We start from the raw sequence: 17,672 nt of genomic DNA, 5'->3' as shown, positions 1-17,672 counted from the left end.
TCTTCTATCATCATCATCATCATCATCATCATCATCATCATCATCATGAGTGTTAGTGTTAATGTTATACTTATTATTAATGCTAAATTTCTCTTCCTAGGACTGATTGATGTTTTGGTGTTTATGGGATATAATGTTCTACATTTGAGAGCTTATTCATTTGGTAGTTAAGTACATAGGTCTCAGTACCATCATAAAAAAAAAAAAAAAAAAAAGAGTACATAGGTCTTTAAGACCCTGAGGAAAATGCAGAGCAGTCCTGTAAAGTATGTCACCGTGGAAGCAGTCCTGAGAAAGAGACCTTTGCTATCCCAGGTTATTTCAAACCATATCAGGTCATCCATCCATCCATCCATCCATCCATCCTTCCATCCAATAACTAATTACTAGGTGAATTCTATGTGCCGGACCCCAAAGTCAGTGATACAGGAAGAACTGCAAGTGTCAGAGGAATATTTATCACTATTATCAGGATTTCCCATTGTTTGTTTGTCCCTAATGGAAGTGAGGAGAGTTGGTTTTGGATTTAGGAGAGGGTCTATAAGAGGGTTTGGTGTCTAGGTTATAGGTTGTAACACCAGACCTAGCACAGTGAGTATTTCATGCCATGACTGGCCCAGAAAGAAGACACGCCTTAACAGCATGAATTCCCGTATTTACAAACCAATTCAGTTTTGCAGAATCAATCTCCAGGAAATAAATAAAATATATTTTTTTACACATTCCAAAGGCATTTACCCTATTTGATCTCCTGAAGTTATCCACAGTGGTAGTGCAAAGAAAGCTGGGAAAAATCTGTTGTAGTAAGACTTTGGGACTGTAATTTTTCTAAAACTGTGACCTCATTTTTTTCATGATGATTCAGAACCATTTAATGCTCTGTTTTGACAGAGTTCAAATCCTTAAAGTGAAAGAAAACCTCTTAATAATAAAACAAAAATGGAAAGGATAACACAGCTAAGCAACAAAGAGTATAATGGAAGATATTTGAAGGTTATTTTGACATTTTCCCCCAAACAATACTCTTTTTGTAAATTTGTAAAGTGGATCAAATATATTGATGACATGAGGAGAGAAAACAACAAAAAACTTATACAAGAACAAATGAAAAGATTTTAAAATCACACTGATCAGCGTATATTCAGTATTAGCTTTATGACCTAAATGTAACAAAGCAAAACCAAACCAAACAAAGCAAAGCAAAAGCAACATAAAGGCATTTTTCTTTATTACAATAGTCATAAATGTTCAAAAACTCAAAAAGCTCATACAAAGAAGAAAAACAGTCATAAATAATGTTTCACTGCCAATATAGCCTTTAATTTACCAATAAATTGATGGATAATGAATGTATTTAATGCAATTAACCAACAGTTCAGGAAAAGAAATAACTACAAATTATGCAGTCCCACTTCCCACATGCTCCGGTACATTCCAAAACTAAAATTCCCTGTCATCGAACAGGGAGGTAACAGATAATGGGTTCCAATTATTACTTGAAATATATGGCATGCTGTGAGATTTAAAGAGCCAGTGTTTGATAGTGTTTTAACTATGTGAGGTGCTGTACTAATGAAAATATAAAGTAAAAAATAAAATACAAAAAAATTGTAATTCATGGTCTTGTAGTTCTTTATTCTTAAACCAATCAAAACATTTTTTGTGTGGTTTAAAGCATCAGCCACCTTTATAAAAGATGCTTACCCAAAGAAATGTAATCATGTTAATAAAAATCTACTTTGGATGTCTCCTTTTTATCATATTAAGCCAGATTCAAGCAGAAATAAGAGTGTCCCCCTTTTAAATTTTTATTAACAATAATGATGAAAAATTTTATAAGCATTTTGTCAAATTGTGTTAAAATTGATTTTAAGGAAAGTTTACATTGACTATCTATGTGCATAATTTGTAGAGATTATGCAAAACACCAAAGGAAAGTTGCAGTAAAGTTTTGCATGAGAACCTAGAAACAGTATAAAGTAAACCCCAATATTCCATCCCCTCTATAAAGGATTTTGAAAACTTGTGGTAAAAACCAAGAAATAAAGTTTCCAGAGCCAGAGTTGAGAAACATGAGGAAGATGAAAGAAGTTGCAAAGAATTAGTAAAAGCATAAGAAAGAAACTGCAAGCATCTGTACGTCTTGTGGAATATCACAGAAAGTGGAAATTTTAATGGGTTTTAGGTTATTAACAAGCAGATGTATAGATGCTATTTCAAGGGTAAAAATATACCAGGAGCAAGGTGATTTCATAGTTGTGTTTGGTTTTGATTCTTCTGGTTTGCAGTTTGAGATGTTTTGTGTGTGACATATTTTAAAGCCAAATTAGGTTTATGCTTTGGAAAGGTAAATGGGTTTAATTACTCTTTGACATAGACGGAAATGACAGAACATGGAAATGAGAGAAGATGCGCAGTGCTATTCACGTGCATAATTCCTGCTATGCCTCCCTGCTTCTTCAGCAGAGGGAATTCTGTAATGAAAAGTGGCTGGAAGGTGAAGGAAGCTATCTTTCCAAAGTAGGATCCGGGATGACAGTTATAATATCAGTTTGAAGCCAAGAAACCTTCCTTCCCACCTCATGTCATCGTATCTATATGAAACTATAATGGTCATACAACAGTGGTCAGATGGGGTGAATGAATGTCTAACTCTGGTTAGTATGTTGCTCACCCTCCACTCCACTATTACCCAAGCTACCAAAGCTGCCTCTCTAGATCTTTTATGAGCATGTATGTGTAGCAGAGTGATCAGTCCCATGAAAGCTGATACATCACTAATTGTAAAGTGCTGAAAAGATAAAAGCTCTAGCACGAAAATTTGTTATTAGAATGTTGATAATTTCAGAGGAACAACACCATAGACAATAAATCTGTCTTTCTGCTCCAAAATGAGGCTGAAAGTGGGATGTCCCTTCCTTCTATTTCTCTGGTGCCATTACATGATTATGGCCATTACATGATTAGGGGTCTCGGTTGCCTAAACACTTGGGATCAAGGACACATGTTCCCTATTCTCAGGAATCACAGGAATGGAGTACATTGTAGAAGACAGAAAAGAAGCATAAACTTTGGAGTCTGTGGCCCAGGTTCTGCCATTTATTTAGTCAGTGTGTGATCATGGGCACATTACTTAACTTCTCAATGCCTTGGTTAGCTATCTTTAAATCAATATTTGCAAGTATGACAAATTAAATGTAATAGTGTAGATCAAATATTCAGCTATGAAATAATAAGAACTCCAGTCATATTTATGTTAATAATTTAGCAGTAAAGGATCTAAAATAAGAATAAAAGATCCCAATCCCTTTATCCCTCTATTCCCGTCACTTTATTGAGATAATATTGCTAAAAATTTAGTGCTTAATACTTCCAGAAATTCTGTCTGTATATTCTTGCATATGGCTAATGTGTGCATATATTATGCACACAAATATATAAACATATATACATATGTCTGTATTTACAGAAATGGAACCATAATAAACATCCTTTCTGCAACATTTTCACTTAAAATTAATTTTTTTTTTTTTCTGAATAGAACAATATTTTAATCACATAGAAAAGAGACAAGGGAAGGTCAGCTTCTCTAGTGGACATCAGTCCCCATGGCCAAGGCCCACACAGGGAGATGCTCTGTGCACACCTTGTGCTTATGTCATCGTGGAGGACACCATTGCCTCTCCACCAGATATACAAGCAGAGGTGAGTCAGGTGCCACAAAATGTACATCCTTTAGTCAGAGTATCTCCAGTCAATGTTGTATATACTGAGGGGGAAATGTACAGTCATGTGCTGGAAGTGTGCTAATGGCTAGGTGATGTGTTTTACATCAAGGCACTCCAGAGAAGGGAGTCAACCCACATTCATCATTTGTCCTAGGAGCCAGACTAGCATAGTCCTGAGTACAGGTTTTATTTGTGGGTTACAGGGAAAGTTGGTAGGTTGTGCACAGACCTTCCCCTACCATAAGATTCAAAGCAGTAGGACTTGATACAACATTGCTGGTTTGAAGATGGTGGGTGGGGGTAGAAAGGCACATGGGAAATAATGCAGATGGCCTTTAGACGCTGAGAACAATCCCCAGTTCATAACCAGGAAGGAAACAGGGACATCAGACCTAGAGCCCCAAAGTGGATTCTGCCACCTGGTATTACCTTGAAAGGAGATTTTCCCCCAGTGGCTCCAGATAAAAGCTTTACTTGGTTAATACCTTGATTTGGCCTTTGAGACTCTAAGCAGAGAACACAGTTCGACTTTCGTGGACTTTTTTTTTCAAGAAAGAACATTCTTACTATTGATTAGTACTATTGGCTATAGTCATCTTCTAAAACAGAGTTCACTGTGTTATACAGTCCCATGTTTTATCCTCTAGCTTTCCTTCAGTAATATACATGACCCAAAACTTCCCTTCAGTGACATTCACACTCAAAATTCAGCACCATTAATTACACTCACAATAATGTACTACCATCATCACTATCCATTTCCAAACATTTACAATCAACCTAATTAGAAATTCTTCCCAAATTAAGTAAGCATCAACTCCTCATTCTCTACCCCTGTTCTATCTCCTGGTAACCTATATTTATATTCTAACTTTATGAGTTTTCTTATTGTAATTAGATCATATTTCTGAGATTACGAAAAATCTATCCTTTTGCGTCTGGCTTATTTCACTCAACGTAAGGTCATCAAGGTTCATCCCTGTTGTCACATGCATCAGGATTTAGTTCTTTCTTACAGCTAAATAATATTTCTATTGTATACATATACCACATTTTGTTTCTTTATTCATTGGTTGTTGGACACTTGGATTGCTTCTGTCTTTTGGCAATTGTGAATAATGCTGCTATGAACGCTGGAGTGCAAATGTCTGTTTGCATCCCTGCTTTCATTTCTTCTGGGTATATACCTGGTAGTAGGATTGCTGGATCATATGGTATTTCTATACTTAGCTTCCTGAGGAACTGCTAAAATGACTTCCACAGTGGCTGTCCCATTTTACGTTCCCATGAGCAGTGAATGAGTGTTCCTACTTCTCCATATCCTCTCCAACACTTATAGTTTTCTGTTTTTATTAATAGTCACCATTCTAGTAGCTGTGAAATGGTATCTCATTGTAGTTTTGATTTGTGTTTCCCTTTTACTTCTCCTTCTGGGACACCCATGATGTGTATGTTTGAGCGCTTCATGCTGTCATTCAATTCTCTGAGACCCTGCTCTATCTTTTTCCTTTTCTCTGTCTGTTCTTCTGTCTGTAATATTTTGATTGCCCTGTTTTCTAGTTTATTATTTTGTCTGCCTGTTCAGATATGCTTGTTGTATGCTTCTATTTTATTTTATTTTATTTTATTTTACTTTACTTTACTTTTACTTTACTTTTTACTTTACCTTTACTTTAGTTTTTACTTTACTTTTTACTTTACTTTACTTTATATTTTACTTCTGTTCAGATTTTATTTGAAATCCAATTCAATGTGTCAAAGCTACAAAAGGGGGGAAGACATCTGTATTACTTTTGCTAAGACAAAATACTACTACTGCCAGCAGATTCATTTTACACATTTCTGATGAAATTCATTAGCACAATAAAAATTTCATCTTGAGAAACAGCCACAACAAAAGTAATTTGTACAATATAAAACAATGACAGGTGTACAGGTGCAGTTACTTGTGAGTTTACACATGCATTCACAAACAAACAAACAAAAAAACCCCAGGAATGCTCTTTCATTTTATTTATTTTTTCTTTTTAAAAAAAACAGTCTGTTTAGGCACAAAACAAAATCGCATTTCCAATAAGTGACAGCATCATAAAAACTGTGAACACTAGGTCAGTGTTTGTCTTTCTTTGACTTTTTTATGAGACCTGTGTAGAGATCGGGCCTGGGATCTGGATTTCTTCCCTGATTTTTTAGGGGCTCTAGACTGTGATCACCTAGACCTTTTAGGTGTTCTTGAACCAGAAGGTGATCTTTTGGCCTTTTTGCTAACATCTCTAGGAGATTTTTGTGAGATGACCTGGACCGAGAGCTCTCTTTGTGAGATCTTCCTAAACACTCTGATTGCTCTGATTTTGGCGATGGGGATTTCACTCATCTGCCACTACTACTGCAAGATGGTCTGGGGGATGTACTGCGTCACCTTTTCCTTTCTTTCCTCATTGGTGTACACTCATCTTTTTCTTGTCTTTGGATCAAGATTCCAATTTTTCTTTATCTTTCTTGTCTCTTTCTCATTCTCTTTCTAATTCTTTCTCTTTCTCTCATTGAGGAAGTTTGAAACTTCATAACTTAAAGCTCAATTTCATGAAGTTTAGGTTGTTTTTCCTCACTCATTTCAGAGTACTTAGAGAACTTGGACCCAGTCATTTCTTCTTTGATTGGATTAGAATACAAATAATGCTCTTCATATTTTGAACTCTGAGTATCTTCTTCATCTTCATTTTCTTCTTGGTTTTGATTTTCTTCTTCTAATTCTTCATGCTGGTCAAATAACTCCCATTTAGAAGTTGTTACAGCCTGTGATTCCAGTTCACATTCATCTACAGCTTCCCATTTTGATGGGGCAACTTTAAATATAGGTTCATTCTTCTTTGAGTCTTCAGTTGCATCGAAAGGCACTCCTTCAAGATCATCACCAAGGCTCTTTATAGGGACTCTGTCAAGGTCATCAGTGGGAGTAGCATCAATAGGAATTCCATCCACATCTTCAAGAGGTGCCCCATCAAGCTCTTCCTCAATGGGGGCACCATCAAAATCATCTGGTACATCCTCTGTTTCATTTTCTTCAATAATATTTACAATTCCTAGGAAAATGTTTTGTAGCTTGATCAAAAATGGTTCTGGATAAATTGCCCAATCTTCCCATGCTCTGAAGCAGGTCATTCCCCATTGCTTAAAGTTTTCAGACTGTAAATGGCCTTGAATTGTACAGTAAGTAGCACTGAGGTCTGAAAATATCTGACATAACTTTGTTTCAAAAAGTTTTCTATAATATGAGGTATTGGCAACTTTGGCTGAAGAGTTGTACAAAACATCAGAAACTAAATATAATCTGGCAATTTTTTTAGGAAGGGGTGTCTTTAAGATAGTGATTCAGTAATGCAATCCACTATTTCTTCAGTAGCTTTAGCATTATTAAGACAGAAAACCATTGCATCTCCAATATTATTTTTCCTTGGAGTTAATCCCCACAAGATTTCTTCTAATTTGTCCCTCTGTTCTTCCTTAAGTGCTCCCTTTTTAGGCTTCTCTACAAAAGCTTCTGTTTCTTGCTCTTCTGACATGCCATGCAGGTATGGATTTAATGGTGGTGACCTCCAAAAGGATCCATTTTTGAACATACGAAAATCTTCAGTTCTCTACTTAGTTGGAGAATCTCCCTGTAGAATGTAATGAAATTTCCATCTATAGTAAATATGGGCTGGGGGCTGGTTTTCAAATAAGAACCTGAACATAGGATTGTTGATTTCTCTGTTCATAATCATAGCCTCAAACATTGGCCCTTCACGTACAACAAATTCTATCATCAGATGTATCAGGGCGAGCAAATTCACTTCTTTTGGGATAACCACTTTGACTATGGCTTGAGACAGAGGCTTCTCAAAAGCCTCCTTGTTTTTAGGTGGCAGTAACATGGGAGCGTTAGGGTTCTTTAATCGCCCTCTAGGTTGCGCATTAAAAGGCAGTCCTGATGAAGGTGGGGGAAGCATATGTTCCATCATATAAGGCGGAATGTATTATTGGATGTGAGGAAATAGTTTTACCCCAACCTAATTTCATTTCAAAAGACATAGTCATCTTCCATTTAAAATTTTTAAAGCTCTTTCAGCATCTCTTCTATTCATAAAGGCCACAAAGCCACAATTTCTCTCTCTTGCTCTTTCTTCATCAGTTCTAGGCCATATAATTTTGACACTAGCTAATAATGGTCCAAATCTTCCAAAGTCTTGGCATAGCATTTCTTCATTCATCTGTGGATAAATATTTCCACAGTATAAATTAGTAGTGCTTGGATCTCCTACATCATGTGAGCCAGGTGCATAATCATCAAGAACACCAGATGATCTATTTCTTTTTGAAGGCTCATCCATAGAATGAAGCTGTCAGAATCTGACTGAGGTGGCTCAAATCGGCTTAACTTGTTTTATGTCTCTCAAAATACTCTTCTTGAATTTAATTCTTTGAAGAGTTCCAAATTGCTTTTTTTCTTTTCTTTCTCCCCTTTCTTCAGTGGAGGTTTTTTAGTTTCTATCACAAGAAGAGATGGTGTTCTTTCATTGGATGACTGATTTGGAGGATTTTTTTGATCTGCAAATCTTGAGGATGGCTTATATCTTGAGGATGGATTTTACCTCTTTTTTCATCTGTTTCATGTTCTTCTTTAGCTGCATTAACAACACCTCCTCGCACAAATGTTTTCACTTTATTACCATCACTTCCTTCAAAAGCAGCAAGAAATTTCTCATAGATCTCAGCAGCTGCCTTTTCATCCTCCTTTTTCTTTAATTCTTCTTGCTTCTTCTTACTTAAGTTTCACTTTGCTGTACTCATTTTCCCAATACTGAATGCTTTAAGTTTATTTTCTGGAAGAGGTCTTGAGAGATTCTGATGGGGGGATTCATAAAGGCTTTCATGGTTACTTTCATTCCTATAATTATGTTTCCTTGGGCTCTTTGGTCCTGTCCAACTTGGCATATCACTATCTGAGGGTCCAGATGCATCCATATGTACATCTAAAAACCCAGATGAATGAACATCTAATGACCTGGTCTTTGAACTGGCTTTCAGAGAGCTGCCTGCCATTTTGTCCACTACCTTGAGCTTTGTCTCCTGGTGTATTTTATTAAATGCCAACATGAAAAACAATTTATTATAGAGAGAAGAAAATTTTCTCATCAAAATTTAGAAATCTGTACAACTTTGCCACAATCAATATACATGAACTGTACACATTTACACCAGTTCCTTATTTACCAAATGAAAGATTACTAGCAAAATTCACAAAATATATGGTGGTTTGTGGAAAAGTCTTTTAGCCAATTATGTGTAAGGAAAGTTACAAATTTGACCTCCACTATCTAAAAATAAGAAATCTATGTAGTCTTAGAAAACTACAAGCTAGCAAATGTACAGAGAGTTGGCTGTTGCTAACCCCACAGTTTAAAAGACTGTGTCTTTTTAAGCATTTTCTTAAAAGCCTGTTGCCATGGTAGATTCTGGTCACTTGATACTTTAAAGGCCAAAAACACAATACAAGGTGTGACCATTTCCCAGGTCATCCTTACTATTTGTCTTTATGTACATTTATATGTATTTAAGCGGTAGGTAAAAGTCTTGTCATAAAATTTCTAATACTATCATGTTTGAAACCTTACGTTTTCCTTTTGAGCTGCCAAAATGTTTAACAATAACAATTTTCAAGTGTAATAATGCAAATTTCCTCTGAAAGATCTACTGCAGAGGAAGATTCTTTGAATAGATTTGCATTAAAGGGATTGATGTAAAAATCAGGTATAATGACTGGGAGAACCTGAAACCACCCTAGCAAATAAAGTGATCATTTACTTGGACTCAGTCTTTAAATCATTGAAAGGTACTGTCCAAACTGTGGCACTGTCACTTAAAATTTTTTTTTACCATTCTGTATTGTTCCAGATCTTCCCATTTGTGATATTGTTTAAATTCCATAATCCATCCCCAAGAGGAGCCCACCCAAAGCAAAAATGAAATTTGTCCATCTCTGATAAGATGATTCATCCATACTGTCTTAACTTGATACAGTAATCATATTGTAATTTTGGAAGTGCTCCTTTTGCCCAAGAGAAGTTCCTCCTTACAGCTGATTCTCCTGTCTATCATTTGCATGATGGTGCTGTTTGGAGCACTACCTCCTGCTGGTGATGCTTCATACAGCACACAGACTGAGCTATCCTCTCCAATTCTGTAGCACACTTTGTAGGGGTCAACTCAGAGAGTGAGTTTGCTTGGGAGAAGCCTGAATAGTTCCTGACTGCTCAGTCCAATCTGCTGTGCTGCCTGTCCAATCAGAGGATCCATTTTATGGTTGATGCAAATACAACGGTAACCGGATCCTTTGCACAGCTTTTCTGGGAACCAGTGATGTTTCTAATGTTCTGCTAGCAGCTTCTGCAGGCTCTGGCTGAAGGTCTGCAGCTGTCACTCACCCTTGAGCCTCTTGGTGCAGAGGAACTGGGAGATGAAGGACACGGCGGCAGCAATCTCACCTATCCTGGTGGCAGCCCAGGTGTAGAAGGGCTGCATGGGGGCAGTGGGCAGGGGTGGCCCAGTGCAGCTGGGGCTCAGCAGAGCAACCATCCTGGACTCCCTCACAGGGCAGAGGGCAGAGAGGAAGAGAGGGCATGAGGGTCAGACAGCTACTTTTTTTCTCCTTTCTTTTTAATAAAAAAAGGCTATTTTGATCCAGGAAGCAGCAGGAGAGAGAAAGAGGCAAGTGAAGGCAGCTTCCCCAGCCGCCTCTGCCTCTGTCTCCTCAGCCTCTGAAGCTCCCAAAAGTCACATTTCCAGCCCTGAGGGTAAAGTGCCTCTAGTGCATTTTTTAAATGCACTTTTATTGAGGTATACTCACACACCATATCATACATCCAATACAATCAGAGGCTCATAGTATCATCACATAGTTGTGCATTCATCACCACAATCAATTTTCAAACATTTTCATTAACCCAAAATAAAAAAAAAAGAAAATATAAATAAAAAAGACACTCAAACCATCCCATACCCCTCCCCCCATAATTTATATATTTTTTCATTACTTTATTACTCATCTGCCCAGTCACCAGGTTTTCCCTATCATACAGTCACATGATAAAACTATATAGTTATATAGTTATCATCAAGAATCAAGTCTTCTGGATTACCATTTAACAGATTTAAGTATTTCCTTCCAGCTATTTTAATACACTAGAAACTAAAAAGTAATATCTATATAATGCATAAGAATAACCTCCAGATTGAGCTCTCAAATCTTTTTGAGATCTCTCAGCCACTGATGCTTTATTTTGTTTCATTTCATTTCCCCCTTTTGGACAAGATGTCATTCTCAATCCCATGATGCCAGGGCCAGGCTTATCCCTGGGAGTCATGTTCCATGTTGCCAGTGAGACTTACACCCTGGCAGTCATGTTCCATGTCGTGGGGAGGCAGTGAGTTTATTTGCAGAGTTGAATGAGAGAAAGAGGCCACATCTGAGCAACAAAAGAGGTTCTCTGGGAGTGACTCTTAGGCATGATTATAAGTAGGCTTAGCTTCTCCTTTGCAGAAATAAGTTTCTTAAGGGCAAGCCCCAAGATCGAGGGCTTGACTTATTAAATTGAGATTCCCTAATGCTTGTGGGACTATCAGGAATTCCCCGGATGAGGAGGTTTAATATTTCCACATTTCCCCCCAGTCCCTCAAGGGAACTTTGCAAATACTTTATTATTTTCTCCTCATAGTACTCTGGGGTGTATCAGGGTATCATATTAACCTGTACAGAATAACAAGATCTCATTCCCCAATCTAGGTTTCATATAACCATGTTGTTTCAATAGACTTACCTTACAGTTTATATTAGAAAGCATTCTACAGAGAATATAAATTCTGTACCACACAAACTTCTCTTAAATAACAGTCAAAACTCAGAAACAGATGTGACTGCCATAAGAGCTTACAGTCTATGAACCTGTACTGGAAGCCTGTTGAACACTGCCCTTCTGCATCATTGATTGCCTAATCTCTGTCCACATTCTATCCCCTGGTACATATGCTTTCAAATTCAACTCTTAGCATTTGCTCATTGTAATAATTTATGTTAGTAATGCCTTACAATTCTTGTCCTTTCATTTCTGGCTTATTTCACTCAACATAACGTCCTCAAGGCTCATTCACCTAGTTGCATGCTTCATGATTTCATTCCTTCCTGCAGCTGTTCAATATTCCATTGTATGTATACACCAGTTTGCCCTTTTGATCACCCATCGAAGTACCCTTAGGCCACCTCCATTCATTGCAGATTATGAATACTGCTGTCATAAGCACCAGTGGGTAAATGTCTATTCATGTCCCTGCTTTCAGTTCTTCCAAGCATATACCAAATAACAGGGTTGTAGGATCATATGGCAACCATATACTTAGCCTCCTGTGGAACCACCACACTGCCTTCCAGAGGGGCTGAACCATTCTACTTCCCTACCAAAAATGAATAGGTATATCTCTTTCTCCACATCTTCTCCAGCACTTGTTTCTTTCTATTTGTTTTTTAACAGTTTTGTTTACACACCATGCAATCCACCCTGAATGACCAATAAATAGCTCCCAGTATAGTCACACAATTATGCTTTCACCACCACAATCCATATGAGAACAATTCCATTCCTTCTGCAAAAAAAGAAGAAAAAAGATAAAAGAATGAAAAAAAATATAAAAGAAACAACAACAAGAATCCCACACCCCTCCCTTTTATCCCTCTCTGTTGATATTAGCTTTGGTGTATTGCCTTTTTTTCAATTAATGGAAGAATATTACAATGTTATTTTTAACTATAGACCCTAGTGTTCATTGATTGTGTCTAGTGTATTCTTAATCTCTTTTACTGTACCTTTTATCCCAATAAGTTCTGTTATATTTCTTTTCATACTTTCAAATTCTTTATGCTCACACAGTATCTTCTTAATATCCTTCATCTCCTTGGCCATCTTTTCCTTCATCTCCTTGAATTGATTTAGAAGATTTGTTTGAAAATCTTTGATTAGTTGTTCCAAATTCTGTGTCTCCTCCACAGTTTTAATTTGTTCCTTTGACTGGCCATATCTTCCCATTTCTGGGTATGCCTTGTAATATTTGGCTGGTATCTAGGCATCTGGTTATTTTGATGAGTTTACTCTGAAGGTCAGTTTCTCTTTCTTGCCTCGAGTTCTATTGTTGGTTGGTTTTGTGTTAAGGCTCTTCTTTGACACTTGTCAATTTATTCTAGACTTTTAGACTTGCCTGTGTTAAACTGATCACATTTATTCAGCTCTTTTTCATCTGATTCTTGCCTTGGGTATAGAATAAAATTTTTAAGGTCACATTCCTTGTTTCTCCCCCAAGAAAAATCTTATCTCTGTTCCTTCTCCAGGAATCCTGGTTTGTTCTGGTCTGTTTTTGTTTTTCCTCTATAGTTTGTGTGTTTGTGTGTGTGTGTGTGTGTGTGTGTGTGTGTATTTTGCTGTTGTTGTTTTATTCTCCTTTCACTCTCTGTAGCTGCTTTGCCTGGAGGGCAAATTCTGGAAGGAAGGTCACCCTGGAAAGGAGTTTCCCAATTCAGTATTTCCCAACCAAAACAGGGCCAGAGACCCACGAAGTTTCCACAGACAAGTTCCACAGAGCCCTGGGGGGAGGATCAGGAAAGACGCCATAAAACCTTTTTGATGGCTCCCCGAATCTGCACTTTCCTAGCCTGCCCAGCAGATGGCGCTCTTCAGCCAACTGTTCACTGCAGTCCTAGGGAGACCCTGAGTCTTTAAACCTCCACCTACTTTGCTCCTGTCATGGTGGGGTTGGAACAGTGACCACAGTGGTCCCTGTCTGGGGTGGGCTAAAACAATCGTTCGGAGTCAGGACCCTGTGATTGAAATTCACCAAACAAAACTGTGATCAGCACTTGGTGTGCCACACCTGTTCTTGGGGAGGAGGGTTTCCAGGTCCCTCTCCCGCTGCAGCAGCCAACTTGCAAGTGGGGGGTAGGTTCTGGCAGCTGCCACGGAGCGAGCTACTTCACAGTTTTTTTACTGCAGTTTCTTAGTCTCTTCATCCTGTTCTTCCCTGGATGCTGTACAGTGTCCACTGGCCTCCAGAGCCCAAAATCAGTTGTTTCAGACAGTTTCTGCCTGCCCACTAACTGTTGGTGTAGGAGGAGTGACTTCCGGAGCTCTCTACTCCGCCATCTTCCCCAGAAGTTCCCTATGAGCTCCATTTTATTGCCTTCCTTCTTCTCTCCTTCCCTCCTTCCTTCCCTTCCTTCTTTCTTTCCTTCCATCCTCACTTTCTTCCTTCCTTCCCGAGAATAGATATACATCTTTTACCCTAGAGAGAAATTGGGATGAGACCACTCTAAAAACCCACCTTTTATTGAAAACTGTGTTGCTTTCTTTGCATGCCTGATCACCTGTGGGGTCAGCACTATTATAAGGAATCATAGTTTACAGAAGTGAAATAGTGGGAGAAGATTTGGGTCTCCACTATTCCAAGTCAGTGACTATATCCACTAGTTAAATGTAAATGGAAGAGTTAAAAATCAAAGAAGATGAATGGATTATTACCTGCATTAAGCCAAATGGATTTCCCTGAAAAGAGAGCAAGAAAAATTGCACCCCAAGTCTATTGTAAGACTATCTGAGGATTCAGTTTTTCTTAAGTTTTGCTTTCCAATGAGACAGGTGAGTTATAAAAATGATTAGAGAGGACTATTTAATGAAGGCAGCAGCTTGTAGCATTTTGCTCATAAATTTGAAAGATGTGTTTTCTGCAGAAATGTGCAGACCTGGAGCTGGTTAGGAGGCTTCTCATGAGAACAAAGGGGGAGACATGGTAGAGAACAAACTGCTAAGAGTCATTCCTTTTTATGCTGTCACCAACATCCAAGTTATAATCTTGGTCATGCGCTGGCAATTCTCCAGAGTGATAACTTTGAGCAGAAGCTAAGGGAAGGAGGAGGATAAAATAAATGTGTATGCTCACTAGAGTTATTATACCATTTAAGTTACCAGAGAGAGGTATATCTCAAAAAGAAAGGGATGTCTAGTATAGTTTCCTTACTTGTTCAAACACTGAAACATGGCAAAAATGGCTAAAGTTTTGTTTTGTCAGGGGAAGCACAGTTTCTGTTATCTTTTTTTAAATGGAGAGTACTCAAGAGTCACCTTTATGTTTGAATTTTAGCACCTAGGCACTACTGAAAAATAAATGGATAGAAAATCAAAGCACATTTTTCTCTACATTGTATTGATTGAAGTTGTGTTGGATGCTGTTTTAAGTTCGGAAATGGATATATGTCTCTCTTTTAAGATCCATAGGGAAGAGCATTTATCAGTATCTGTCTTTATTCTCATCTTCCCAGAGTGACCCATGTGCTATACTTACAGTTGTGCTAGGTGCAAGTGAGAAGCCAAAAAAACAGAGCCCCAAATTGTGCAAGTCTTCCATTCTTTATTTATCTGTACTCTAGTTCTTCTCTCTTTGTAGGTTATGTTCTTTGAAAAATGCAAGCATAATGGCTGTTTGTAGGCCTTGGAACTTGAGCATGGTTATGTTGCAGTGTGACCATGAACGCTGAAGCAGGGCCAATGCAAGTTTTGTTTTTCTCTCCATTTACTGTAGTTTTCTCTTTTGGGGTGAAGTAATGTATTTTTACTGAAAATGAAAAGGATAAAAAACAAATGTACCATCTTCAAAGAGCATCTCACAAACACTGTACAATAAGATGAGCATTGCAGTAACATACAATGGGAACATACAGAGTTGAGTTGTACAGGGCTAGCCATCTAACAGGTCATCTGGCTTTCGACTGTTTTAGCTACACACAGTGGAAATACAGAATAGAACCAATATCTGTTTCCAGATTCTGAAGTAGTTCATCAAGCTGACAGCACTTAATTGGTTAGGGCTCCTAAAGTTGCAGTGATTCTGCAATGGAGTAGATTCTCTTGGAATAGAGAACTTATTGCTAAAAAAGGAGAATTAACAAAACAAAACAAAATTAAAAAAACTCCCCAAAGAGACACTCTGCTTAAAATTGCTGGTGCTATTGGTTTGCTAGACTGTGAGGCATTACTTCTGCTCAAGAAGGAATACAAAAATCTAGGCCCCAAGGAAAACTGGTGGCATCCTTTGGAGTCTTTTGAAGTCCTTGCAGCTAAAATTGATCTTGCTGAAAATGAAACAAAACAAACTGTAACAAAAGAAAGCTAAACCAAAAGCCTACCCTGAAAGAAGAAAAAAATTAACAAGAAAACCATGTACTCCATCTACCCAGTTCCTTGTAGCAAAGGTTTTTCAGCTCTAAGCCAGCACTGAATGACAGACAAAAATGGAGGCCAGGTGCAATTGTCCTGAGGTGGCTAAGGCTGCATACCTCTCTGGGTTAATTAGTATTTCTCATTTTTTCTAAGAGTAAATTAATGCCAGATGCTTACTAGATCCTAGGAGATCCCCACCTACTAAATTTATGCCATGTCTCAATAAATAATGACCTGGTCGAATAGGAGATTTCAGATGCAAAGATCTATTGCATCCCACTTCTCCTCTCCTCAGATTTTTAGGGTTATATCTAGTGTTTGGATCACAACCATTTACAGATAGGTTGTTGGTTTACTAGCAAAAAGATTGACTTCTTTTCCAGTATGGACTCCACAATATAGAACTGAGTCTCCAAATGGCAGGGTCAAAGCTCTCTTTTCCTCACGCAAAGCAACTCAGTAAGATGGTGGTACAGTAAAGTATTTTCTCATATATCATGGTGCTGATAGACTAGTCTCCAAAGAAGGTATGCAAGGACAGCATGTTGTTGTTTTGGGTTCCTTCCTTCCCATACCTGAACTCTTAGCAAGAGATTCTGCTCAGCTTGACTCTCTCATTCTGACTGCAGAATACAGCCATCCTGAAAATCTGGTCCACTGAAGCCAGCCAGCTGCATGATCATCAGGCACACAATGGAGAGGATGAGCCTAGATCAGCAGAATAGCCACACAACCCTTTGGAGGGAAGTAGCATCTGATCCAGATTCATCCATCTCTTCTTGCTACAGCCTCTGTCATCTTCTTCAGTTCACATCAGAAGACTTGTACTTGGACAAAGACCATCCTCCATTAAGACCTTTCCTTTCCTGTTGGCCATGCAGGCCAGAGGAGAAAGGCAAGAAAAAGTCATATAGGGGAAGAGCCCAGAATTGTCTACTGGGTGCTGGTTTTGGAAGTGGTCCAGATGGGCTTCAGAGCACTTAAGCTGTGATGGTACTTTCCCTTGGGATGTTCCTCATCCAGGATTCTGAGTTCGGAAAGAGCCTAAGCTTGGGTTGCTGTTTTCAAGGTATCCTGGTATTCCAATGGACGAGTTTTCTTGTTCTTGGATTCCTTGTGTTCTCTGTGATATTCTGAAGTGCTGGTTCTCTCCCTCATATTTCTATACCCAGGACTGGGAATGATATACTCTTTTCCCGTGTCAATATCTTTCATCTTCTCTGAATAAAGATGCCAGGGCTCATAGACCTTTGGTTTCACTTCAGTATTTTTGTGCCCCAGCTCCCATAGGGCTGTACTGGCCACTCAACCATGCCCTGGAACATCAGCCCCAGAGCAAAGAAGCTTTTAGACTGACTTTGGCCACCATCTACTGTAGTTGTTTAAAAAGTAGAAATAGCATTGAGCCTGTAACTTTGCGGTTAGAACCTCTACCTCTTAGTGCTATTGTAAGGTTGAAAGGACAAACAAAATAAAATATTTTAACTGTAAGCCAAAGAGGGGTATTCTTTTTCCCAAATCCAATGCCATTTTCTCATGAGCCAACTGGCTGATTTGGTTAGGGGAAGCCAGCTGCCAAAGAGATGGATTCTATGGGATTTATGGTGGGTTGGACGAGTATGGAGTCTTTGCCTTGGTTGAGAGTCTAGCA

General features: G+C 38.3%; 3 pseudogenes; all 3 read right to left on the bottom strand.

Moving 5' to 3' along the window:
- Positions 1–5,832: 5,832 nt before the first annotated feature.
- LOC119526400 lies at positions 5,833–8,864 on the bottom strand (annotated as a pseudogene).
- Positions 8,865–9,774: 910 nt separating this feature from the next.
- Positions 9,775–10,289, bottom strand: LOC119526393 (annotated as a pseudogene).
- Positions 10,290–16,635: 6,346 nt separating this feature from the next.
- LOC119527826 lies at positions 16,636–17,236 on the bottom strand (annotated as a pseudogene).
- Positions 17,237–17,672: the final 436 nt, after the last annotated feature.

Source organism: Choloepus didactylus, chromosome 1, assembly GCF_015220235.1.
Source record: "Choloepus didactylus isolate mChoDid1 chromosome 1, mChoDid1.pri, whole genome shotgun sequence".
NCBI classification, from domain to species: domain Eukaryota; kingdom Metazoa; phylum Chordata; class Mammalia; order Pilosa; family Megalonychidae; genus Choloepus; species Choloepus didactylus.
This window is presented reverse-complemented; position numbering and strand designations above follow the sequence as displayed.